Source organism: Bos taurus, chromosome 4, assembly GCF_002263795.3.
Source record: "Bos taurus isolate L1 Dominette 01449 registration number 42190680 breed Hereford chromosome 4, ARS-UCD2.0, whole genome shotgun sequence".
Classification (NCBI taxonomy): Eukaryota; Metazoa; Chordata; class Mammalia; order Artiodactyla; family Bovidae; genus Bos; species Bos taurus.
The window spans coordinates 72,754,347-72,776,313 of record NC_037331.1 but is presented as its reverse complement, the minus strand read 5'-3'; the positions used below and the strand labels follow the sequence as shown (position 1 = coordinate 72,776,313).

Here is a 21,967-nt window from a genome sequence, read left to right as displayed (position 1 = left end):
TCCAATGCCTATGATATAAACACTCACCAGGACGGATCTCAAGCTACCAAGAGGTTGTAAACCAGCATGCAAATTTCCTGAAAATGTAAAAGTGACAGGGTTTAAAAATTCTGTTTTGGAAAACACTTCATTATGTTTACAAATACTTATCATCTATCATTACCAAAATCACACCATTAAATTCACCTTTTTCCTTCTTTTTCTTGCATCCTACAGATCATTCTTGGAGAAACAAAAAACTAATCTGACTGCTAGCTTTTCTAACTTCAAAGGGACACAACCCCTGTTACTTAACATAATCATCCCATCAACTGTTCAAAATCCTTTCTAATCAAGTCAAGCCTTCAGTCTCATATTCAACATCAGTGGCTTTGGATAGAACCTAATTTCCAAAATAAAATGAAATGAAATGAATTAATAAAATAAATATAAGGAAACTTCATATGTGTTTTCTTTCTTGCCATCAATTCCATTTCAAGCTATGTCTGACTCACTCATTCTTCCCTTAAATATCAGAAACATGAGTGATCCCTTTTACTTAATGTCTCCCCGTCTATTTTTGCTATCTATTAATTCCTATTACCTATTGTTTATATCTTCAGTTGTGTCATTTTATTATTTTAGTCTCCTACACTGCAACTTTTCTCTCTTAACCAAATGTACTTATTGTTCATATTCTTTTAAAACAATCATTTTATACCCAATTCTCAGATTTTGTTTTCTAGTACCATTCTCCATTTCAAGAAACCAGGGCTTCTTCCTTGAGGGTAGAGTTGAATAGTAAAAATATATCAAGAGCCTAGAGTGTCTAGAAGTATCACAAAGTAAGAAAGTGCTTAAAAAGTAACTCCATTTGGCCATGTTAAGAAGACACTGAGCAAATCTTGAAAGAGCTCTTAATGGCCAAAGTTAGGGGGAAATGGAGTGATGGATTATAACCTAAATTGTAAAATAAACATACATGAGTCTGTATTTATTAAATAAATAAATTTATTGAATAAATAAATAAAAAGAAAAGATACAAAGTTGTCATAAATGGAGGTGGAGTTTAATTCTCATACCTGTACTTCCAATGAGTATGGGCTGGACTTAGTGACTCATTTCTATATAATAGAAACTGGAAAGGGAAGACTAGTAACTTTATAGCACAAAAACCTAGCAAAGTCTATCTACCTAAGAAACAGGACTAATGATGCCATGTGGATATCATGTACCCCTAATACAAAGCGTTGAAAAACGCATATCATCTCTATAGCATTCTTTCTGACAGTACATAACTCCAGTCTAATCATGAGAAATGATATATCAGACAAAACCAAACTGACGGAAACTTTACAAAATACTTGACTGGCACTCTTTAAAACTGTCAAGGCCACCAAATACAGCAAAGAATGAGAAACCATTAAAGACCAGAGGAAACTAAGGAGACAAGATTACTAAATGGCATATGTTAGACTGGATTGCTTTCTGGAAGAGAAAAAAAAACATATAATGGAAAAAAATGGTAAAATCCTAATAAAATGAAGTATTTAGTTAATAATAAAATATTAGTGGGCTTCCCTGGTAGCTCAGCTGGTAAAGAATCCACCTGTAATGAAGGAGACCCGTGTTAGATTCCTGGGTCAGGAAGACCCCCTGGAGAAGTGATAGTCTACCCACGCCAGTATTCTTGGACTTCCCTGGTGGTTCAAATAGTAAAGAATCCATCTGCAGTGCGGGAGACCTGAATTCGATCCCTGGGTTTGGAAGATCCCCTGGAGGAGCTCATGGCAACCCCCTCCAGTATTCTTTCCTGAAGAATCCCCGTGGACAGAGGAGCCTGGCTGGCTACAGTCCATGGGGTTACAAAGAGTCAGACATGACTGAGCAACTAAGCACAGCACAAAGTATCAGTACTATTTTCTTAGTTTTGAAAAAGGTACATGGCAATGGAAGCTACCAACAACAGGGGGAACTGAAACAGGATGCAGGGTTTATAGCAACTGTAAAGCAAAGACTGTGGTTCCATAAGAATGAAGTCATCAGCTACAGCAGTCACTGACCTACAATACACCCTGAAAGGAATTCAGGGAAAGATCAGGATGAGGCACTCTGTGCTTTGGGAAAACAAATCCTTAGATAATCAGAAATATTTCAGGAGAAAATTTTTTATGAACCTGGATTCTTGTATCTTCCCATGTAAGAAAAGCACTAACATCATTAACTGAGTTGCTGATGATTAACAGTATTCTTTTACTCAGATGTATGCTTGATTGCATGCACTCCTTCACCAAAATCATATATATATCAACCCTTTCCCTTTACCTTTTTGGAGCAGTTCCTCAGAGCTATCTGAGAGGCTGTCACTCACGGAGTAGTCCTCAGCATAAAACTAAAACTCATAGTCTTATGTTGTATATTTTTATTTCAGCCAACACAAGTCTCTGCTCTCTATGTAATTTTTTTTCTGTAAATCTAAAATTACCCCAAAAGAAAAAAAATTTTTTAACAATTGCTTTATTCTATTATCCCCTCTAGCTATTATCTCTACTCTCTACCTGGCAAACAAATCATGGTAATGATGATAAAATATTTTAAAATAAATTTTTCTCAGAATACTTTTAATCACAACTACTACATGGAAATATAAATATAAAAAGCAATATTAAATTTTACAGAGAAAATGAGATATCACTGAAGGAAACTTCCCCAAAATTTAGTCTTCAAGACTCCCCCAAATAAAGTCAAATATCTATCAAATATCTTAGTTATAGAAAGAAATCGCACTTATGCAAGGAGCAATAAGTTCTGTATATGTAATAACTTCAGATTGCCAGCAAATTTAGGAAATTCACATTACTTATTACTTAGCAATCTCCTTCTCTGAAGCAGCAGATTTCATGTTAATATCAAAATGTATTAACAGTTCCTTAGACAATTTTCATCTATTTTTCAACAAAAGCTGTTGAGATAACTAATACACAAAGAAGTACTATTCAAGGTTAAGAAGAAAAAATGTGCAACAAGAATAAAATCTTTGTGTCACCAAGTTATATAGCTGATAGCTAGAAAAATACTGTGCAGACCTTCTCAAACTGGCATCTCAGAAATCCTTTGTGTATGACTAACTGCCTTGATAAACTGCAATTACATCTGCAGCAAAAGGTCCTGGAGAGAAAAGGTTTGACCCAGTGAAAATGAAAAAATCCCAAGGCACTCTTCGAAGGGTATTTGTGTCCATACTTAAATAATTGCAGTATGAGCTCAGCTCCTTTAACCATAAAGGTCTTGAATTCATGTGTTGAACCATAAGTGTGTAATGCAGGTTAATTCATTCTTGGTAAGATACAATTCAGTAAAAGTAAAACCAAACTGCTATGTAAACATTGTACAAGTGCTGATTTTAAGGTCAATGTCAAATGGTTACCCTTTTTTTTGATAATGAGGTTTATAGGTGATCATTTAAAATTTTAACTCAAAGTTCACTATTAAAATTACACACACAGTTTTTTTTTTTTAAACTTTACATAATTGTATTAGTTTTGCCAAATATCACACACAGTTTTGAGTCAAAGAGATAAAATGCTTGTAATAAGAAAAAGAGCCTTGATATCACTGATATCAATTCTATTAACCAATTTTGAAATAACCAAATTCAATTATTTTAGATGATTCTTATAAGTTTTTTCACTTATACAAATTAATTTTATCCTAACAGTAAACATTAGGTTTTAGTACCATAGGCAGACCTATTATTTCCCTACAGAATACCTTTGCTCAGTTCTCCACATTCTATTTTCATCCACAGGGCAACAAGATGATGGAAGATATCACTTTGCTGCATGTGTGTGTGTGTGTGTGTGTGTGTGTGTGTTGGGGGCAGGAGGTATCTATATATCTGATTCCAGAAATTATGAAATTAGGAGATTATATAGGAGATATCACATATATTCCTCCTCCCCTCCAGCAAGAGACAGAGGGAGAGACAGTAACAAGACAAAGAACCTTTCTTAAGGAAAGAGAAGAAGGTATCTACCCTCAAATATAGGTCTTGTCTTTGCAGGAGATAAAAGTTTTATTGCCCTAATTGCCTTTTAGGGGGACCAGAGAGTTCCAAGATGAAGGACAAGTGGTTTCTACCCTTAATGGTATGAAGAGCAGTTGGGGAAAGAAACATTTTCTATCTTCTGTTACACTGTTCAGAAAACCTTGGCCATGAAGACAAATGAAAATATTCACATTACTTCCTGATGTATTCCATATTTCTAAATGATATACAGTTGACCCTTAAACAATGGGAGTTTACAGGATCCATGGTTGGTTAAATCTGGAATGGATGTGGAGAAATCAAGGATGCAGGGGACTGACTATGAGTTATACATGATTTTTAACTGTGGGGAGGATAAGTACATCTAACACCTCTCCCCAGTCCCCACCACCCCACTGAAATGTTCAAGGGTCCAATGTCCAATGTGTTAGTCGTTGAGTCATGTCTGACTCTGCAACCTCTGTCCATGGGATTCTCCAGGCAAGAATACTGGAATGGGTTTCCATTTCCTTCTCCAGGGGATCTTCCTGACCCGGGGATGGAACCTGGGTCTCCTGCATTGCAGGTGGATCCTTTACTGTCTGAGCCACCAGGGAAGTTGTATTTATATTGCTACTTCTAACTTCTAACATTTTACTTACTACTATTGGCACCTCATTCTTTCATTGACCCCCCCAAATGAATACTCCCATTACCTACAACTCTCAACGTAGTTATATCATAATTTTAGTTAGCTCAGTATTCGGTATTTATATTGTTATTACCATGTAAATAATACTCACTATTGAGGCATGTGTGTGCATATATGCTAATGACTGTTATCCTTTGGGTTCCCAGATGGTACTAGTGGTATAGAATCTTTCTGCCAATGCAAGAGATGCAAGAGATGTGGGTTCTATCCCTAAGTCGGAAAGATCCTCTGAAGAAGGAAATGGCAACCCACTCCAGGATTCTAGCTTGGAAAATTCCAATTTAATGCCCAAGAGTAGTATTCTTTGGAATTAATACTTTTTCCTTAGTTTTCTATTTTTTTAGAGATATAATCTATAAGTACATTTTCTAAGCCTACTCTCTCCCATCAGTTGTGTCTTCAGTTATGTTTAAAAGTCAATATTGTAAAGTAATTAGCCTTCAATTAAATAAATTTATATTAAAAATTTTTTTAAAAATGAAAACCATATGCATTTCTAGGAAGAGTAATGGCATATGTATATTTGTTTAAATAGCAAAAAAAAAAAAAAAAAAAATCAAGACAATCTATCCAGTTTGCCTTCCTGAAGAACTCTTTTGAAGAATTATGACTTGCTACAATCTCAGGAAAGAGCTCTCTAGCCCTGAATTGTAGGGATCTATGGCAGCCACCACTGCTGTCTTAATTCAAAGTCTCTCTACTTCTCTGATTTCAGCTAAAGTGGGATAAAATGTGGCCTGTGATCTCAGACTTCCCTTGCACTGATATCATTCCATCTCATGTTCTCTTTGCATGTCTTTTTGTCCTCTGACTTGGTACCTTAGCCTACTCTCAAATATGGGCCAGAATTGAGGAGTTAACTTTCCAGGGCTAACAGTGAACAACTGAAATAGAAACATAGATATGGAGAATGGACACAGAGGGGGAAGGGCCGGATGAGACAAATTGGGAGAGTAGGACTGACGTATATGCACTACTGTATTCAGTGCAGTTCAGTCCCTCAGTCGTGTCTGACTCTTTCGACCCCATGAACTGAGCACACCAGGCCTCCCTGTCCATCACCAATTCCTGGAGTCCACCCAAACCCATGTCCATTGAGTTGGTGATGCCATCCAACCATCTCATCCTCTGTCATCCCCTTCTCCTCCTGCCTTCAATCTATCCCAGTATCAAGTTCTTTTCAAATCAGTCAGTTCTTTGCATCAGGTGGCCAAAGTATTGGAGTTTTAGCTTCAATATCAGTCCTTCCAATGAACAACCAGGACTGATCTCCTTTAGGATGGACTGGTTGGATCTCTTTGCAGTCCAAGGGACTCTCAAGAGTCTTGTCCAACACCACAGTTCAAAAGCATCAATTTGGTGCTCAGCTTTCTTTATACTCCAACTCTCACATTCATACATGACTACTGGAAAAACCATAGCCTTGAATTGATGGACCTTATTGACAAAATAATGTCTCTGCTTATTAATATGTTGTCTAGGTTGGTCATAACTTTCCTTCCAAGGAGTAAGAATCTTTTAATCTCAAGGCTGCAATCACCATCTGCAGTGATTTTGGAACCCAGAAAAATAAAGTCAGCCATTCTTTCCACTGTTTTCCCATCTATCTGCCATCAAGTGATGGGACCAGATGCCATGATCTTAGTTTTCTGAATGTTGAGCTTTAAGCCAACTTTTACACTCTCGTCTTTCACTTTCATCAAGAGGCTCTTTAGTTCTTCTTCACTTTCTGCCATAAGGGTGGTGTCATCTGCATATCTGAGGTTATTGATATTTCTCCTGGCAATCTTGATTCCAGCTTTTGCTTCTTCCAGCCCAGCGTTTCTCATGCTGTACTCTGCATACAAGTTAAATAAGCAGGGTGACAATATACAGCTTTGATGTACTGCTTTTTCTATTTGGAACCAGTCTGTTGTTCCATGTCCAGTTCTAACTGTTGCTTCCTGATCTGCATACAGATTTCTCAAAAGGCAGGTCAGGTGGTCTGATATTCCCACCTCTTTAAGAATTTTCCACAATTTATTGTGATCCACACAGTTAAAGGCTTTGGCATAGTCAATAAAGCAGAAATAGATGTTTTTCTGGAACTCTCTTGCTTTTTCCATGATCCAGCGGATGTTGGCCATTTGATCTCTGGTTCCTCTGCCTTTTCTAAAACCAGCTTGAACATCTGGAAGTTCACAGTTCATATATTGCTGAAGCCTGGCTTGGAGAATTTTAAGCATCACTTTACTAGCGTGTGAGATGAGTGCAATTGTGCGGTAGTTTGAGCATTCTTTGGCATTGCCTTTCTTTGGGACTGGAATGAAAAATGACCTTTCCAGTCCTGTGGCCACTGCTGAGTTTTCCAAATTTGCTAGCATGTTGAGTGTAGCACTTTCACAGCATCATCTTTTAGGATTTGAAATAGCTCAACTGGAATTCCACCACCTCCACTAGCTTTGTTCATAGTGATGCTTCCTAAGGCCCACTTGACTTCACATTCCAGGATGTCTAGCTCTAGGGAAGTGATCACACCATCGTGATTATCTGGGTCATGAATATCTTTTTTGTACTACACTGTATAAAATATTAATAGATAACGGGAAGCTGCTGAATAGCACAGGGAGCTCAACTCGGTGCTTTGTGATGACCTAGAGGGGTAGGATGAGGGGAGGGTTGAAGGGATGTTCAAGAGGGAGAGGATATATGAATACATATAGCTGATTCACTTCGTTGTACAGCATAAACTAACAGAACCTTGTACAGCAATTATACTCCAATGAAAATAGATAAATAAATAATGGGGTACCTCTACAACTTCCCTGGTGGCTCAGATGGTAAAAGCATCTGCCTACAGTGTGGGAAACTCAGGTTTGATCCCTGCATCGGGAAGATCCTCTGGAGAAGGAAATGGCAACCCATTCCAGTACTCTTGCTTGGAAAACCCCATGGACGTAAGATCCTGGTGGGCATATACTCCATGGGGTCTCAAAGAGTTGGACACAACTGAGTGAATTCACTTTCACTTTCTACAACTAGAGATAACAAGTTGATATCAAGAAGTAACTAAAACCTGACACTTTGGAGAAATTTCATTTGCAAATCAGTTGTCTTTACCACAACCAATAATAAAAGTCAACTTTCTTGAGTCTGCTAGGTCATTTCCACTTGTCTATGTACTTTCCAGTTAATAAAATTCTGTTCCTTTTTTCTCTCTCCTCTCCCAGCTTTTTGTCCACTTGTTTTATACCCATTTAAAAAATTCTATTACTATTATTTTAGTGGCATGTCAGGAGGAGGTGATATAAGTTTGTGTGCCCAATGTCAGTTTTAGCTGGATGTGCTAGATGCTTTCCAAGTCAATAAAATGTTCTATTTGGCAGAAATATCTATTATGTTTTCTTATCTTCTTAAACAGTGTTTATCATAAATAATTTTACCTTTTGTGAGAATTCATGGTAATTTAATACATCAATTATAGTGTTTTGGTATAAGAAATTATATCCTCAAGATTTTATTTCATAATATGCAATGCTACTTATACTAAATGATCTCAAATTTTTCTAGTTTTTCTTGTTTTTTACTTCTCTTCTCTATTTATTTTTAATCAATTTTTGTAATGTATCATTACCAACAGGATGAACTTGTGGTTTCTAGTCTACTTTATTTAACATACAACTTTCAAAATTAGGTTGGCTCTACAATTGAATAAGACATAAAGAAAGCTTTTTGATAATTACATTTTGGAGGTCCATCATCCTCAATTCTTATTCTCTTGGCTTGTGAGTTGACAATTATTTTTAATGTGATTTGCATCATTATAATATAGTCTGACTAAATTAGGCCTTGTTGTACCTTAATAACAAAAATAAAGATGATAATAGTGACAGAAATAATAATTCCTAAAATTTGTTGATGACTCCCAAGTGTCAAGCATTGTTTTGCATGCCTTACATGCATGTCTCATTACAATCCTACAAAGTAGCAAGTATTATCATCTGTACTATGGTACAGGAAAGAAAACAGTGGACTAGAGAAACAATATCACCTTTTCTTAGAGTAAATAAACATATATCTTGGATTTTACTTCCAGTCTGAGTCTAAAATCTCTGTTCTGCCGTCACCAGTCTATACTGACTCTGCAAATCATCATACTAAAAGTCATAAATAGACAATGGGTATCACTATTGGATTTTTATATAATTTATAAAGCTTGGTTCATAACATTTGAGGTCACAGACTAAGATCGACTCTTTAATAAGAAGCTCAATGAAAGTAAATCTTGTGGTCACAAGGTGATGCTTGGGTAATGGCTGCTAATCACCAGTCCTATAATGTACAACCTTGCTCCTGAGTGTTACACAGAATTTGATATAAAAGCTGTGTAACATCTACTACTATACTTCTTAAATCAAGGCAATATACATTTACTAACAGTTCATAGTATGTTAAACCATGTGCTGCGGCTGAGGTCACAACAAATAATTGTGAATAGAAAATAAAGAAGATATGTATCCTCTGCCTTCAAGGCACTTACAGTCTAATTGGAAATTTAAAAAATCATATGAAAAATGTAGGAACTTTACAATATCAGAAAAGTTTTAAAGGTTTGAAATGCCTGCAGTACATCATGTATTTAGGAGAGCTGAGGCAGGAATAGGCTGAGATGGCTGGTAGAGCACAATTTGAAAGGTTATGCAGCTTTCAGATTGATGAAAAGGAGTTCAAAGGTTTGCTCACCAGGAAGAGATATCAAATAAAAGACAGAAATGATAATAATACAGTCACAGTGCAGAGAAGGTAAATAACCAAGAGGACTCTACCTATAACAGGAGAATTTGAGGAATACAGTTGGAGAAGAAAGGCAAGGTAATACAGAGAAATGTCTTGCACAGGGAACCATTCTATAAATAGTGGCCAAAATTGAAGATGCCTAGAAATCAGGCTGAGGAACATGGGCAGTATCCCTTGACCGAAGATCTTAATTTTTTCTAAGAGGAATGATCTAATGAATCCTGAGGTTTATGAGGGGAAAATGATTAGAAAGTAATATGAAGGAAAAATTAGGGAGAAGGACTGATATCACAGTTGATATCAGTTAGGAATAAAACATAGAAATGTGAGTTTAGGTTATAACTGCCTAGATACATGAAAATGAAGAAATAGAAAATTTTCTATAAGGGAAGAATTGGAAGGTTTTATAGGAACTTCCCTGGTGGCTCAGATGGAAAAGTGTCTGCCTGCAATGTGGGAGACCCAGGTTCAATCCCTGGGTCGGGAAGATCTCCTGGAGAAGGAAATGGCAACCCACTCCAGTATTCTTGCCTGGAAAATCCCATGAATGGTGGAACCTGGTAGGTTACAGTCCTTGGGGTCACAAAGAGTCGGACATGACTAAGCAACTTCACTTTCCCCTGCAGTGGAGGCACAGAGTTTTAACCACTGGATCACCAGGGAAGTCCCAGGATATATAACATCTTAGTCATCCCCACAGGACAGGCTCCATGCCCCTCTACAGTGAATTAGTATTTTGATCTGGACTCAGCTTGTGATGGTGGGATCTTTGCCAGAGGATCTGGAGACCAGTTTAATAATCACATGTTGCTTGTGTCATCATGTGTCGTCACTCAGAAATATCTGACTCTTTGTGACCCCATGGACTGTAGCCTACGAGGCTCCTCCCTCCATGGGATTTTCCAGGCTAGAGTACTGGAGTGGGTTCCCATTTCCTTCTCCAGGGGATCTTCCTGACCCAGGGATTGAACCCGAGTCTCCTGCATTGCAGCCAGACGCTGTACCCTCTAAGCCACCAGGGAAGGGGCTTATAATTTAGGTAAACAAACTTAAAAAATAAACTCAAGACTGCCTAGAATAAAAGAAATCTTATCAAACACATAAATACAATTAATTTATTAATCTGAGCCTACCCTGGAAAAGAGAATAAAATGTCATAGTGAATTACATGGAAAATCCAATTATTATTTATTCATCTAATTAACCACTCATTTAAGCACTTCTCTGATGGCTTAGATGGTAAACTGTCTGCATGCAGTGCTGGAGACTCAGGTTTGAACCCTGGGTTGGGAAGATCCCCTGGAGAAGGAAATGGCAACCCGTTCCAGTACGCTTGCCTGGAAAATCCAATGGACAAAGGAGCTTGGTAGGCTACCATCCACGGGGTCACAAAGAGTCAGACATGACTGAGTGACTTTACTTACTTAAGCAAATAGCATATTCATTCAACAAATCTTACATGTACTATTTACTGCATGCCAGATATTGTACTAGGTACAATATCTGAAGATAGAAATAACAGTAAAACAATATCCCTCCCCAAGAGGCTCATGGATTGGTCAAAAAGGTAACTTGGGGTGCTAGGAAATCACAAAGGGGAGACACTTTCCCATGTCACCTCAGAATTGGGCAAGACAAAAAGTGTGCAGGACTCTGATGTGGAAAAATAAAAAATGTTGTTATATTTTAAGTGACATTAACTTCATTCTTTCTCTCTCTCCAGACTCATTTTTTTTAAACTTCTCTCTTTATATGTAATTTCCAATCCATTAGAGAATTTTAATGGGTCTACCTTCTCAACCTATACCAAATTGGGTTTTTTCTCACATTCTCCATGGCTATATAGGAACCCAGCTTGAGTATCAATAATCTCACATGTGGATTATGGTAACAGTCTTCTCACTGGTCTCTTGCCTCCATCTTTGATGTCCTAGCATCTATTTTCCACCCAATATTCAGAACGAGCCTTCCGAAGTTAAGTCAGAACTTTGAACTCCACTGGTCAAAACCTACACTCATTGAGAGTATAATGCAAAGTTCTAACAATGCCCTATAAAGCCCTATATAGAGCACATTTGTCTCCAACTTCCTCCCCATTCCCCATTCCAACTTTACATGTACCATATCACCTCCTTGCCATTCTCCAGCAAACTAAGCACACTCCCACCCTAGGGTTTCACGCTTACTGTTCTTTCTGTGTGGAATGTTCTTCCTTAAATAACTTCTTCTCTTATATCTTTTTGTCTTTGCATAAATGTCACTAAATGTGGATGTCTTTCTCTAACTATCCTCTAAAAATAGCACCCCCCATAAATCTCTAGTCTTATTATTGCTTTCTTCTTCTTTGTTTATCACATATATGGTTGTTTATGGTTTGTCTCACCTTGCCAGAATGAAAATTCCACAAGTGCAGAAATTTGTTATATTTTGTTTGCTGCAATATCCCTAGAAGAATGCCTGGCATATAGTACACCCACAGTCAGTATTTATTGAATTAGTGAGTCAAATGCAAATGATATGGGCTTAGGTTTTATTTTTTTAGCCTACTTAAGTGGGCAAGTAAACAAGGGATAAATATTTATGAGATAATCCTTTTTTTTTAATAGTCAGTGATTGTAACTTGTAACCCCTCTAAGGTTTAAGGAGCCCATGTGTTACTATTTTTTATTTTAACATTTGAATAGGGTTTTACTGAGATTTTGAACTAAAAGGTTATACAAATCATTTTAGGAAATTTATAAAACAGATAAGAATGCTTTAAAAAAATCAGCTATATTTATCCATGGCTAATATCTCTACGTGAGTGTCATACTATACAGAAAATTGTATGCCCTGATTTCACTGCCTATTATTAGGTTTTCCTTTGTGTTATGTACTTAAGGTTCTTGGAAGCTAATACATGCGTGGATGTATGTGTGCTTCCATACTAACTGGTTTCTAGAAGTGATGCATCCATCAATATACACTTTGACGGGCACAGTCTCACCTTGACCTTAACTGGGAATTGAGAGGCAAAGTAGTGGGAGCGGCTGACAGCACAGAGTCAAAGCCAGAACATCCACATTCAAGCCTCAGGTCACCACTTAGCTTTGTGACTTTGAGAGACTTACATAATATCTTAATGCTTTGATTTTTTTAGTTATAAAAAGAAGATAATAATGGTACCAAACTCATAGGTGTATCATGAAAATAACGTTGAGTGAATATATGCAAAGTGCTTAGGAAAGTGCCTAGCAAATATTTAGTATGTATAAATGTTAGCTGAGAATAGGAAGGAAGCAAAATTCAATATTATTTGTGTACATTTCAAATGTTTACAAATATGGGGGAAGAGTGATAATACCCCACGTATTTCTTTGATTATGAATGATATTGAATAACTTGATTTCCTGACCATTTTCATTCCTTTTTAATTCATCTATTTAAGTCCTTCATCATTACTTATTCATTTGTAAGAGATATATATATTGAGATTAACTCTTCATATATTTATTAAAAATATTTCTCTAATTCATTACATCATTTGTTCATAACTATCATGTATTATATTTGTAATGTACCAAATTTTTTAAAAATGTATGTTGTCAAACCCACTTTATGCTTCTATATTTTCTCCTGTATTTTATGATTTAAAATTTTTCTTTAGTTCTCCATCTGGAAATTAGAATATGGTATGATGTGAAATTTTGTTTTGAATTTCTTTTGAACAAAATTTCTCAATATCATTTACTTAAAAAAATGCAGCCACACACATTCTTTTACAATCCTTCCTCCATATTGTTTATTTGTATGTATATATGTACACATATAAAGTTAAATTTATATTTATAGATATAAATGTAAACATATTAAGTTTATGTGAACTATATATATACACAGATTTTGTTTTATATCAATTTTGTGGAATAAATAAATATGAGTTGAATCGAGCATAAGGATAAAAATGGCATTAGATTGGTTTTCTTTTGTCTGTCCAATTGAAGCTAAATATTTCCTTCGTAGGGGAACTTTCAATACAAAATTCCAATTAAAAGTAGACAGCAGTGTATGAGAACCTCCTGCTGCATTTGCTGCATGTAAATGATCTGGCAACACTAATAGCTTCATACACTCAATGTGATCGTGCATGAGTCTGTTACTAATAAGCCCGCTCAAATAAACTGGCTAACATATAGCACAATAAATAGAACAGTTAGAAATGTCATGGGGTCAATCCAAGCATTTGTGAGATTCTAATCTTTGTTTCTAACCATTTAGGCTTGTTTTCCTGCTGCTGTTTCTAAAGCCCACATTCTTATTAGCACTGAAAGGATGAGAGGTTTAAAGAGTAGTATAGAAGGCCTGCTGCTGATCACTTATCCTTATACCTTTAATGAACCTGAATATTTAAAATTAAATGAATTTTAAATTCAGGGTCTTGAACTCATTTCAAAATGAAAATACAGATTTTATTTCTAGCCCTTCAGTTGTTAGAAATGGATAAATGAATGAATAAGTGAACGTATGAATGAATCAATCAATAGGTTGTCCACTGCTTGCTTATATTTTTAAACAAGATGACTGCAAGTAAACTGCTCAAGGCCCCTCCAGGAGGATGGAAGCATAGCATGCCTCTAGGCATCCAGGAGAAGAGATGGCAGGGCTAAGACTAGGTCTAGGAGACATAAGCAATAAAGTAATTAGCCTCCAATTAAAATGAATAAATAAATTTTTAAAAATTAAAAAAAAAAAAGAAACAGTTAAGGACACTTGCATCCACATAATATAATCTTTTTAGTTCATTCTGGCCAATTGTTCCAGGTCAAATATGCTATAGTAAGCAGAATCTGTCTCCTAACAACCAACTCCAGAGAAGGCAATGGCACCCCACTCCAGTACTCTAGCCTGGAAAATCCCATGGACGGAGGAGCCTGGTGGGCTGCAGTCCATGGGGTCGCTAAGAGTCTGACACGACTGAGCGACTTCACTTTCACTTTTTATTTTCATGTATTGGAGAAGGAAATGGCAACCCATTCCAGTGTTTTTGCCTGGAGAATCCCAGGGACGGGGGAGCCTGGTGGGCTGCCGTCTATGAGGTTGCACAGACTCATACACAACTGAAGCGACTTAGCATAAGCAGCAGCAACAACAAACTCTAATGTTCATTTTCTTTTTGTGGCAAGATGTCTTTGGTGTTTCTGGTAAATTTTTGTATGTCAGTGGGCAATTTTTCCGAATTTCACTTTTTTTTTTTTTTGGTGGGGGGTGGCGTTAAGATTTGTGATAGATTTGTCCAAACAAATGTTGAAGCAATAAAGAACTAATTTGTTATGTCTTCTTGAGGTATATACTACATCATTTCATAACACAAATAGACTCCAATTAGGGCAACATGGAGAATGTGGGGTTTTAAAAGAAAGGTATGCACTTTATAAAAATGATGCTGATACCCAGTTTGCTAGTTAGGAATATAGTCTCACATATCAATTTAGAGAGACAGAAATGGCAACCCACTCCAGTGTTCTTCCCTGGAGAATCCCAGGGATGGGGGAGCCTGGTGGGCTGCCATCTATGGGGTCACACAGAGTCGGACACGACTGAAGCGACTTAGCAGCAGCAGCAGCAGCATGTCATTCAAAACTCCTTACCAAATAAAGAAACTGTAATGGCATTTTACCACATTTAATCATAAGATAACACCATATTTTCACAGTAGAGTGATACCCAGGTATCACATTATTTTCAAAGGGTCCAGAGCAAGCTATAACAGAAAACTGGGGAATTTGCTGATATGGCCATCAATGACTAGGAGAAAAAGATCAAAGTCGTTCAGAGTTGTGCTTGTAGAGACTCCTAATCCTGCACTCTTTCCAAGTACAGTCACATCATAGCTCTCTCCAACTACAGTCACATCATAGCTAAAAGATAAGAATATAGTAAAGGCTCTGAGTGAACTACAAATAAGGCTCTTACATGTGAACCATGTCCACAGGCCATATGCAATCAAGTATTCTATTTTCCCAGGAGAAATGTATTTTAATTATTAATTATGACCAACCTATGAAAAACTAATCATCAAGGCTGCTTCTGCAGATACCAAATTATCTCTCACCAAGGAACATTCCAAACTTAAATACTTCACATTGTAATATCCGTTATCTTTTGTATTCTCATCAAGGCTTTCCAGGATTCTGAAATGATTGTTCTTTCACTGATGTGTTAACAATCAGTTCAGTTCAGTTCAGTCACTCAGGCATGTCCGACTATTTGCAATCCCATGAACCGCAGCACACCAGGCCTCCCTGTCCATCACCAACTCCCGGAGTTCACTCAAACTCATGTCCATCGAGTCGGTGATACCATCCAGCCATCTCATCCTATGTCGTCCCCTTCTCCTCCTGCCCCCAATCCCTCCCAGCATCAGAGTCTTTTCAAATGAGTCAGCTCTTCACATCAGGTGGCCAAAGTATTGGAGTTTCAGCTTCAACATCAGTTCTTCCAATGAACACCCAGGACTGATCTCCTTTAGAATGGACTGGTTGGATCTTCTTGCAGTCCAAGGGACTCTCAAGAGTCTTCTCCAACACCACAGTTCAAAAGCATCAATTCTCCGGCGCTCACCCTTCTTCACAGTTCAACTCTCACATCCATACATGACCACTGGAAAAACCATAGCCTTGACTAGACGGACCTTTGTTGGCAAAGTAATGTATCTGCTTTTGAATATGCTATCTAGGTTGATCATAACTTTCCTTCCAAGGAGTAAGCGTCTTTTAATTTCATGGCTGCAGCCACCATCTGCAGTGATTTTGAAGCCCAGAAAAATAAAGTCTGACACTGTTTCCACTGTTTCCCCATCTATTTCCCATGAAGTGATGGGACCAGATGCCATGATCTTCGTTTTCTGAATGTTGAGCTTTAAGCCAACTTTTTCACTCTCCTCTTTCACTTTCATCAAGAGGCTTTTTAGTTCCTCTTCACCTTCTGTCATAAGGGTGGTGTCGTCTGCATATCTGAGGTTATTGATATTTCTCCTGGCAATCTTGATTCCAGCTTGTGCTTCTTCCAGCCCGGCGTTTCTCATGATGTACTCTGCATATAAGTTAAATAAGCAGGGTGACAATATACAGCCTTGACGTACTCCTTTTCCTATTTGGAACCAGTCTGTTGTTCTATGTCCAGTTCTAACCATCAAGGTAACCATCAGGTAACAAAAATAAAGGATGTAGCAGATCATAAGTTACAGAATTATTTTTTCACTTTATTACACCAGGAACACAAGTGAAAAGAGAGAAATAGGAAATCAGACCTTTCAATGGAATCTTAATCAACCTCAGCTATGGTTCAGAAAATGTAGAGGATGCCCAGTAATACACACCACTAACAACACACATGATTGTCTGGTAAGAGTCACCAACAAAAACTGAAGACCATAACATAAGGATTCCCTGATCCTGCACCGCTACTCCACAGAGAGAAGTGAGCTTGGGCTGCAGAGCTGGACCTGCTGAAAGGGAACAGAGCTCCATACTACTTTCCATGTTTATGGGACAGCTAAGGAGGGGTGTCCCTTGGACTGCAAAAAGATCAAACCAGTCAATCTTAAAGGAAATGAGTCCTGAATATTTATTGGAAGGATGATACTGAAGTTGAAACTCCAATACTTTGGCCACATGATGAGAAGAACTGACTCATTTGAAAAGACCCTGATGCTGGGAAAGATTGAAGGCAGGAGGAGAAGGGCATGACAGAGGGTAAGATGGTTGGATGGCATTACAACTAGATGGACATGAGTTTGAGCAAGCTCTAGGAGTTGGTGAAGGACAGGGAGGCCTGGCATGCTGCAGTCCATGGGGTTGCAAAGAGTCAGACACGACTGAGTGACTGAACTGAACAAAAGAGGGGGATGGGACATCCAATTTTCTGTGTAATGAAGAGATCTCAAAATTTCTAACCCAGGAAATAGTCTCAAGGTTACTCAAGATCTTATAATGGCCCCACTATTGACATTAGACAGAAGCTTTGTTTCTCTTCGTAAATACCTCCATCAAGCCACCAAAATAAAACAATGGAAAGGAAGACGATGGTCTCAGGAACACAAAAATCCATAACTTTCTTACCCCAATTTAAAAAATGGATAAGAAAGCTATGGTACATATACACAATGGAGTATTACTCAGCCATTAAAAAGAATACATTTGAATCAGTTCTAATGAGGTGGATGAAACTGGAGCCTATTATACAGAGTGAAGTAAGCCAGAAAGAAAAACACCAATACAGTATACTAACTCATATATATGGAATTTAGAAAGATGGTAACAATAACCCTGTATATGAGACAGCAAAAGAGACACTGATGTATAGAACAGTCTTTTGGACTCTGTGGGAGAGGGAGAGGGTTGGATGATTTGGGAGAATGGCATTGAATTGATATATGATTCAATATCATATATGAAATGATTCAATATCATATATCAATGATTCAATATCATATATGAAATGAGTCGCTAGTCCAGGTTCGATGCATGATACTGGATGCTTGGGGCTGGTGCACTGGGACGACCCAGAGGGATGGTATGGGGAGGGAGGAGGGAGGAGGGTTCAGGATGGGGAACACATATATACCTGTGGCATGTTCATTTTGATATATGGCAAAACCAATACAATATTGTAAAGTTAAAAAATATAATAAAATTAAAAAAAAAAATACACCATTCCCAGGTTCAGTTTCAGTACTGATGAACTGACCTGTTTTATTGACCCCAGAAAAATTATTTCTTGATGCTAGTTTCTCTTACAGAAAGACATTTTTCAGAATGACAAGAAGTTATGAACTTCTGAATCTATGCATACTGCAATAAATAATGACCATTGGTTTCTGCTCCTGATTCTTCATTTTACAGCCTTCATCTTACATCCTTCACAAACAATTTTACTCCATGGCACACAGAGAAAATGATAATACCTATACTACACACTGGACCAAATTGGGATGGATTGTAGAATAGGTAGGAGGAACTTGGTACAAAAATTCATTAGGTGTTCTTTGTATTATATAATTAGAATAAAAATAAATGATAAATAATTAATAGACAAGTTAAACTTTGAATTTATATAAAACTTTCAAAGAAAATCTTAAATTCAAATTTAAGAGAGAAACTTGGAATTGTTTTCATGTTCATAATTTTTTTTATGCTTGGAATGTCTACATACAGTTTCTGATTGATGTATTTTAATGATGATGTCTTCAAATGTATTGTAGTCAACACTGATGAGAAATTTTTGCACACGTGATAGCAAAATGCAGAAGTGTATTTATTGCTTTACTGCTTCGTTGATGAATATTTTTTTTCCAGTAACATGATTTCTGATCATTTTATTTCCTATCATTGTATTTCAGAGTATGATCATTCTTCAGCTTTAATAGTTCTTCTTTTTCAGTGAAACATGAAATATTAGAAAGTCTTGAGATAATTCAAAATGGATTTAAATTGCAATAGAAGTTTTTCATATTAAATATTTAAAATAATGATAAAGAGATTTCCAGGATCAGTTCTGACATGCAAAGTGATTGGAAATTGTCACTCCCATTGTTAACAACAAGAAAGCTAGGCACACTGAAAATCAATGACTTGTTTTGGACGATCAGAGAAATGATGTCATATCACAAGACAAATTAAAACCCTGATATCTGACGAGATATGCGTATCAAGAAACACAGACTTGATCTGCTTACTGAGAGCAGATGCCTGCAGAGCCAAATATCAGTAATTTTGATAAAGGCTGAATAATCCTAGATTGTCCAGTAAAACAACAAAAAGAAGTACAAGTTATACAGTTTAGGAAGTTAAAAAATTAGATCAGTTTGATTGTTTATGTATACAATCCCTAAGAATCTACCAAAAATTCCTGGAACTAAGAAGCAAGAATGCAAAACCTAATGATACAAAGTGAACAAACAAAATTCAATTCTTTTACCGTATTTCAGTAACAATTGGAATTTGAAGTCTAATAAGCAATACCATTTACCATGGGGTTGCAAAGAGTCAGACATGACTGAGCATCTAACAATTCCACTTTTTCACCATTTACCATAACATTCAAAAACTGAAGTACTTTGTTATCAATCTAATAGAATAGCACATGATCTGTAAAGAAAATTAAAAGAAAAATGTTGAAGAAAGAAGTTGAGGGAAATTCATATTGATGGAAAATATTCTATATTCATGGATTGGCAGATTTAGTATCAATTAAGGGAGCGCATCATAGGTATAACTTACACAGCTAAGTTTTTCCCAACTTGATCTATATATTTAATTGAATCCCAATCAAAATTCTAGTTGGTTACTATGTAGATACTCATAAACTAATTCTAAAACTTCTATGGAAAAGCAAAGGATCTAGAATCGCTAACACAATATTGAAGAAAAATGCAGTTGAGGAACTTAAACTACTTGATTTAAATATTTAATATAAAGTTCTAGGAATTGAGACAGCATGTCATTGGAGAAAGAACAAATAGGAAAATCAATGGAACAAAACAGAAAGCCCAGAAATAAAACTGTAATTCAATGGAGAAAGGATAGTCTTTTTCTCAATAAATGATGCTAGAACAATTGGACATCCATAAATAAACAAAATTTTTAAATTTTTACATGCCCTTGACATAGCCGTTACATCTTACACAAAAATTAACTCACAATGAATTTTAGAGCAAAATGTAAAACAAACAAACAAAACTATAAAACTTCTAGAAGAAACTTGGGAAAGAATCTGTTACCTTGGATTTGGTAATGAGTTTTTAGGTAAAATATCAAAAGCACAATCCAATTAAGAAAGAAACTAGTAATTTGGATTTCGTTAAAACTAAAGTTTCCGATACTGATTAGAAAATGAAAAGGTAAGCCACAGACTGAGAGAAAATATTTGTAAAATACCAATTTGATTTCAAAAACTTATATACAAATTATAAAAAAGAACACTTAAAACTCAACAATAAGAAAGCAAACAACCAAATTAAAAAACAGGCAAAAGATCCAAAAATACATCTCAATAAAAAAGATATTTAAAAATATCATTTGTCATCATAAAAGTTAAAACTAAAATATCAAGATAGCACTAAACAACCGTTAACACTTGCTAAAATACATTTGACAATGCTAAATTGTCAAAGATGTAGAGCAATAAGAACTCTCATTCCTTGCTGTTGGAATGCAAAAGTGCATAGCTACTTTGAAAGATCATTTATCTGCTTCTTACAAAACCAAACATAATCTTACCATGTGATCAAGCAGTTGTGCTCCTAGTTACTTACCCTACTGTTCTCAATACTTAATTCCACACAAAATCCTGCACTAGACTGTTTACAGCAGCTTTATTCATAGTTGTCAAAAATTAGTAGCAAGCAAGATGTTCTTCAATGGGTGAATTAATAAGCAAATTATTGTACATACATATAATGGAATGTATAGAATATTAGTCAGCAATTAAAATAAATGAACCATCAAGCCATGTAAATAACAAGGATGAGTTTTAGCTGAATATTTCTAGTAAAAGTAGCCAGTCTGAAAGGTTACATACTGTATGACTCCATTTATATGATGTTTGGGGAAAGGTAAACAACAGGGATGGTAAATAATCATGACTGCACGGGTTCAATGGAAGAGAGGAGGGATGAATAAATGGAACACAGGATATTTTTAAGGTGGTAAAACTCTTCTGCATGGTACCGTAATGGTAGCTTCACACATGGATTTGTGAAAAACCCATAGTACTTCACAGCATACAGCAGAGTGAACCCAAATGGATATATACTTTAAAAAATCGTTTAGGAGGTTGGGAAAATCCCAAGAGAGAATACAGACAGTGACAAAATAATCAAAGTGTGTCACAAGTGTGAGGTTTCCCAGGTGGTGCTAGTGGTAAAGACCCTGCCTGCTAATACAGGAGACATACGGGACATGGGTAGAATTCCTGGATTGGGAAGATCTGGAGGAGGGCATGGCAACTCACTCCAGTATTCTTGCCTGGAGAACTCCATAAACAGAGAGACCTGGTGGGCTATAGTCCATGGGGTTGCAAAGAGTCGGACACGACTGAAGCGACTCAACACACACTCATAACATCACAAAAGTACAAAGCAATCTCACTGAAGTGGATTGGGAAGAAGTATGCTCACCTAAGTATTGAATAATTTTCCAAATGAGCAGACGCAGTAAGACTAAAATCAAAATGGACAGTACATAGCACTATTCCAGAGTTGATAAAGTTACTTTTTTTTCCTTCCACAGGAGCAACAATCTAAATTGTTTTTAGATTAACAATTTAAAAATTCCAATCCAAATTAAATATTATTAGGAAGTACTTTAAACTTCATTTTTCCAAAGCTGAATTTTGACTGTGAATCCACAAGACTTTTCAGTATACATATATAATCTTTGTACTTGTCTGTAATTTTATTTGAATGTTACAGAATTTTCATTAGGTAAGTCATT

General features: G+C 36.4%; 1 long non-coding RNA gene across 2 annotated transcripts in view; it reads right to left on the bottom strand.

The window, feature by feature from the left end:
- Nucleotides 1-21,967, bottom strand: part of LOC112446399 (uncharacterized) — a 376,379-nt gene that overhangs the window by 57,777 nt on the left and 296,635 nt on the right. For both annotated transcript variants that reach the window (XR_009494251.1, XR_003034383.2), the window contains one exon: nt 28-77. This is a non-coding gene — a long non-coding RNA (uncharacterized lncRNA). The remainder of the gene's footprint in view (nt 1-27; nt 78-21,967) is intronic.